This window comes from Solanum pennellii, chromosome 12 (genome assembly GCF_001406875.1).
Source record: "Solanum pennellii chromosome 12, SPENNV200".
Taxonomy (NCBI): domain Eukaryota; kingdom Viridiplantae; phylum Streptophyta; class Magnoliopsida; order Solanales; family Solanaceae; genus Solanum; species Solanum pennellii.
In genome coordinates this window covers 68,254,578-68,260,812 of record NC_028648.1, presented here as the reverse complement: position 1 = coordinate 68,260,812, position 6,235 = coordinate 68,254,578, and the positions used below count along the sequence as shown (strand labels likewise).

The 6,235-nt window shown below is 30.7% G+C and overlaps 3 non-coding genes across 3 annotated transcripts; all 3 read right to left on the bottom strand.

The window, feature by feature from the left end:
- Positions 1-5,453: 5,453 nt before the first annotated feature.
- Positions 5,454-5,561, bottom strand: LOC114075454. Its single transcript, XR_003575900.1, has one exon. It is a non-coding gene; the product is annotated as a small nucleolar RNA Z103 (small nucleolar RNA).
- Positions 5,562-5,642: 81 nt separating this feature from the next.
- On the bottom strand, positions 5,643-5,775 carry LOC114075421. Its single transcript, XR_003575871.1, has one exon. It is a non-coding gene; the product is annotated as a small nucleolar RNA snoR77 (small nucleolar RNA).
- Positions 5,776-5,885: 110 nt separating this feature from the next.
- LOC114075467 lies at positions 5,886-5,982 on the bottom strand. The gene has a single exon (XR_003575913.1). It is a non-coding gene; the product is annotated as a small nucleolar RNA snoR1 (small nucleolar RNA).
- Positions 5,983-6,235: the final 253 nt, after the last annotated feature.

Here is a 6,235-nt window from a genome sequence, read left to right as displayed (position 1 = left end):
CATAGATGTTCTTGTGGTGATGACTTCCAGATTTTGGGGAATAATAGAAGTTGTTGAATTGGTTTTTATTAATGAGTTTAAGTCTTCCGCATTGCTTTATGTTGATATTAAATTGAAATGTTAAGGTTTAGATTGGTTGGTTCGCTCACATAGGAGGGTAAGTGTGGGTGCCAGTCGCGGCTCGATTTTGGGTCGTGACAACCTAATTGTGTATAGCTTTTTTTTTATTGTTTCGGCTTGCTTTCACCTTAAATAAGAGATTGAGGGACATCAACCTAAATCACCAAACAAATGTTATAGAATTTCTTATATATTTTTTTTTATTTTTTTCATGATTTAAAATGTAATGTTGAATTATTACACACAAGTTTGTATTACTTTTATTTTACATGAGTTTGAATTTGTGAAGCTTATAAATATAAATTTGTCTAGTGAAAATTGATTTGCATTAAGTGTGTTATTTAATAAAATTATTTATTTACATTATTTTAAGGCTCTATATAAATCAAATTTCATTTTTATAATAATAATAATAATAATAATAATAATAATAATAATAATAATAATAATAATATTAATATTATTATTAATATTAATAATATTAATAATAATAATAATAATAACAATAATAATAATAATAATAATAATAATAATAATTTGTAAGACTCCATAAATCAAATTATGTAAATATTGATCTTATATCACAAAAATTTTAAATCCACAAAAATAAAAATTATAATATTGAAATCATATTGTGAAGGTCTTAAACCGTCACAAATTGATACTTTAAAATCTCCACAAAGTTACCAATCATTTTGTTGGGGGCGTCGTGAAGGTTTGTTAAAATCTCTACAAATATTCTCGTGGCAAGAGTAAGCGCCACAAATTGACAAAACGGCCCCCATAAATTGAGTTTTTTATAGTGTCTTGATACTCGTGTCAAGCTTAGTATGTCCTTTGACTCTCATATCGATTGGCAAATGGAGCGTACTATCCAAATTTTGAAATATATATTGAGATTTTTTGTGTTTGACCACAAGGGTAATTGGAATGATCATTTTTCTTTATTTGAGTTTGCATATAAGAATTAAGTATTGATATGACCCTATTTGAAGCTCTTTAATATGGTAGGAGGTGTAGATCTTCTATATGTTGGTTTGAAGTTGGTGAGGTTGCTTTGATATGTGCTGGTTTGGTACATGAGGCTATTGAGAAAGTTTGATTTATTAGAGAAGGGTTGACAATGACTCAAAGTCAACAAAAGTCCTATGTCGGTGTTAGAAGAAAGAATTTTGACTTTGATGTTGAATGATTGGATTTACTTGAAGATTTCACCTATGAAGAGTGTCATGAGGCTTAGAAATAAAGGGAATCTTCTTCCTTAGTATGTGGGCTCATATCAAATTTCGAGGTGTATCAGTAAAGATACAAACTTGAGTTGCCTAATGATTTAACATCAGTACATTCGGTATTTTATATCTCTTTGTTGAAGAAGTGTGTTTAAAATTTGACATCGATTGTACCATTGGAGAGTCTTGGTATTAAGGAAAGTCTTTCTTATGAAGAAGATCCGATTAACATTTTGGACAGACAAGTTAGAAGGTAACAAGGAAGTTGCACCCGATAAATCGATAATAAACACGTCTACAAATCTCTTACCACCCTTGTGGTCTCTAAGAAAGGACCCTTTATAAGATCACAACCATGAATCAAATATGATAAGCTATTGTTTTCCTTCATGTGATGAACACATCGAACAAATATCACTCCTTTCAGACACGGACTCAGAGTACCTTCCACTCTTATCTAGGTAAATCGGGATAAGATAAGGGCACAACCTAAACAAAATAATCTAGAATCACTTCATAGGGAACTAACCCGTTCATACTCAAGATCACGTCAAAATCAACCATATCTAATAAAATAAAGTTTGTCCAAGTCTCACAACCTAATGGTGTCAATACACACCCCGATACACCTGATGCACCACTAAAGAATCGCCTATGTGGATAGAGACATTAAGGGATTGTTTGGTAGGGAGTATTACGAGAAATAGTCCATGTATTATGTATATATTATTAAGTACTTTCTCTGTCCAATTTATGTGACTTACTTTCTTTTTAATCATTCTCAAATATAATGATACATTTCTATATTAAGTAACAATTTATCTTTAAAATATTTATTTTACCCTTATTTATAGTCACACAAATTTTTATCATTTCATTTTTTACCACAAGTTTTAAAAGTCTTCTTTTTTTTCGTTAAACTTTGTGGGGAGTAAAACTACCTCACATAAAATGAGACGGAAGGAGTACAATGTTTGGTAGGAGAGTTCGACCTATGTATAACTAATGCATGGACACATATAGGGTGGATAACCAATACCTTTCATTTTGTGGTATTATTTATACATAGAATTTAATACCACGAGATTAATCTCTGTTAAAAGAAAAATACCCCTGAAATCTATTTAATTGTTTTGTTTATTTTCTTGATTTCTATATTTTATATTTGTACTAGTAAATTTATCTAAATAAATTAGCTTACAAATTTTATGATTTAGAGAGTTATTTGTTACTAAATAAATCCAATACAAATAAATACAATGTTTGAATTAGTGAAGGCAAATATATGACAACATGACGTTTGATAGAGCTATCAATATGAGCTGACCCATCCAATTTTGCTTACCCATACAAGCTTTGAAATTTGACGGGTTAGGCCGGGCTAGTCCATTTTTGCTGTGGGCCGAAAAATGATCTGCTCAGCCCACAAATACGTGGAGTACGGGCTTGCTTGGTCAACCCTCTTTTCGTAAAAATATATTTTTTATATTTTTTAAAATTAAATTATAATTTAAAATATTATCATAAATATCGACAAGATAATATTACTTGGTGTTAGTGTTACTATTTATTGATCAAATCCACAGATAAAGTTATCATTACAATATTTATTAAGTTTGATTTCAAGTAAAAACATAAATAAATAAATAAAAATATAAACCTAATTGTTTTCCAATAATCATAATAAAACACAAAAACTATGAAAATATTTTATAGGCTTACGACCTATGTAGTGATTCCTAGAAATTTTAGGAATTTTTTGTGTTACGTAATACATATTTTATAAATATAATTTGTACTTAAATAATAATTATTCAAACTTTAAACTGATTTTGAGTCTAGAATCTTGTTATTTTAATACTCTATTTTATTCATCTTAGTTAATTTTTATTTGGCTCACGGGCCAGCCTTATCCATAATTTTCAAACCCAACAAATCGACAGACTTATTCAAGTCGGGCTAAAAAAACTTTTTTCTTAAAATTGGCTCAAAAAATTGTAGCTTAGACCTATCGAATCGGAGTAAGGCTAGGCCCAACGGGCCTGACCCATATTAACAGATCTATCGTTTGTGATCATAATTGAATGTATTATTTGTTGATGTATATGTAGTTTTTAATTATTTGTATTTTGAACAATTTATATAATCATATAGAGATAAAAACTATAACTTGCAATTTTTATTTCTAAATATAAATGGTTTATTCAATTTTCCTATTGTTACTGTCCTTTTAATTTTAAAGTAGACGATCTATCTTTTAAAAATTGAAAATTAGTGTTTTTTGACCGATCAATATATGAAGAAAACAATTATTTACCCTCAAATTATTCAAGTGAAAAAATAATAAATATGGTGACAAATTATTATTTTTTTATCTAGTTAGAAGGCCACAAAAATTTAATATTGTCCGACATATATTTACATTGGCCCAATTACATAAAATAATAATGATTCAAGGGTATAATTGAAAAGAATCTTTTTGAAAAATTTTAATCCAAAGACAAGATTAAGTGGGATGTAATGAACCAAACAGTTAATAAAAACTAATTCTTGCATTCCTAGCCACTATAATACTATTCCATGTATTATTTATGCCTACATTATTAATCCATTCGTCATTAATCTCTGTACCAAACATGTAGTATTTACTACAAGGGTCTAACACACAAAATCAAAGCCCACAGCAAAATAAGTAGACACATGAGTAGGTAGACTCGGAACAAAATAACACTGTAGTGGGACGATTGCAAACTGAGACTATACATGTGATCACTGCATCAGAGACATCTACCTCGAATCTACCGGTACAACATGGCATACTATGTTATCACCACTAACCTAAGAACCACCATGAGCACTGCCTTAAGCTAGCCTTTGTACCACATCTAGCACTGTATGAATTACTGAAATGGCATAGCGCTGAAAAAATCTCTAACCCCGATTAAATACTAAAAGAGGCACGTTTAGGGCAATACCTTGTCTTGTGTCCAAACTCGATCACAATCAGAAATATCGAGGACCTAAACCTCGCTTTGAAAAACCAAAAGAGTTTGTACGTTCTCCATGACTAGTTTGACTGGACCTATGTCCGCTAGCACTGCCTTGAATTCCTAGATGCAATAGTCAACACCGGTGCCCTACCCCGAATAAACTCAACACCTAAATGTATGACGTTGGACTCACCTGACGACAAAATGACACTATCCTATCTAGGATGTCAAATACCCTCGATCATACTAGCAAGATTGACAATATTCTAAACGTACTCCCTCCATTTCAAAAATAATGTCCGCATTTCCTTTTTAGTTTGTTCAAAACAAAATGATCCCTTTTCTTTTTTGGCAACACTTTAATTTTAACTTTCCACGTGACATGTTTAAGACCACAAGATTAAAAAATATTTTAATACATTTGACATAACTTTAATTTAGAACCACATGACTCAAAAGTCTTCTTTCATTTCTTAAACTTCGTTCCAAGTCAAACTAAGTCTTTCTTTTTTAAAGGGAGAGTGTATAACCTAATAACACAAGAAAAGTTGTGGCTTCCTTCACCAACTTACGAAACAGTTCAAACTCAATAGATATAGTGGAAAAAGCATAAGAAGACAGCTCATGAAAACTTAGATATTTTTGGAGAAATCTATGTCTTATAGTCTTTGTAATCAACAAGGATGAGTTTGAGCATAGCTCCGTGTGAGATTCCAAGTACAAGGCTCATTTTTACGATATATCTCAGTATGCTTTGTTGAGTATTCCTACTGAATTTGAGCAAATCCGTTAGTTAAGGGATTCACCAATTTTCTTGACTTTTTTTGTCTTCTCAAATGGTACATTTCAGTCGACCATGTCAAAATGATTAAAGGTATTCAACATGCAAGACATAATTTGCATCAAGAGGATAAATTCAGAAGTGATACATACTTCTATCAATTAAACAATGAAAATATCTCTAAATCTCATTCAAAAAGAGCTAAATTACGAAGCAGAAATAGAATATACAAATCATATCAGATCATTGTATATAAGCATTGGTGGCACATCATTGATGCATTTTAACAAACACTAAACATGCATAAAACGTAAATAATCATATTAAAAGTATATGGATCAGAATATCTGGCTTGGATTTTCCCACAAGAGGAGAAAATACATTATAAAGCGCTCAGTTATTTCAGCTTCGATCATCTGGGGAAATATTCATCACATCCATAACCTAAATCATTCAAATTATTCATAATCAATCATATTATACCCATGTATTATTAATCTGATAATAAAATCAATTATCGAAATTGTGCTTAAGCTTACTGGACCAGCTTCAAAGATATTAATATATCTCAGCAAATTTGAAGAGCATAAACAAATTCAATTTACGAGCAGATTAACACCTCCCTTCCAATTAATTATAGAAAAGGGGGCTGCCTGAATTTCCACTCAAAAATTTACAAAATGCAAAACAACAAAGGAAAAAACAGATATAGTTTGAAAACTATATGTTCTTGTGATTTGAAATTGAAAAAAAAAATATGTGAGGGGCTCAGAGGTTTGCTTAATGTGCTCAAGGAAGAACGTTTTGAAGGCTCTTCTCATACAAGAGGTGTCAGAAATAAAAAAGCACCGTCATCTTTGCCCCTAACAATTCATCCACAACCAACAAACAAAAAGCTAAAAAAAACATTTATAGTGTCTCAAAAATATAACAAATTGAAAAAATAAGCTGCGATTTCAAAATCAAAAGAAAATTTGGATTGGATTGGGGAAGGAGACAACAGTGGTGGCTAAATAGCTGCAGCAAATTAGGGTTTGGAGTTTTCTTTGTTCCGTGTAAATGTTTTACTTATAGATTTTGAGTGGGCTTGAGGCTTCGAATGTGAGCCCAAAAGG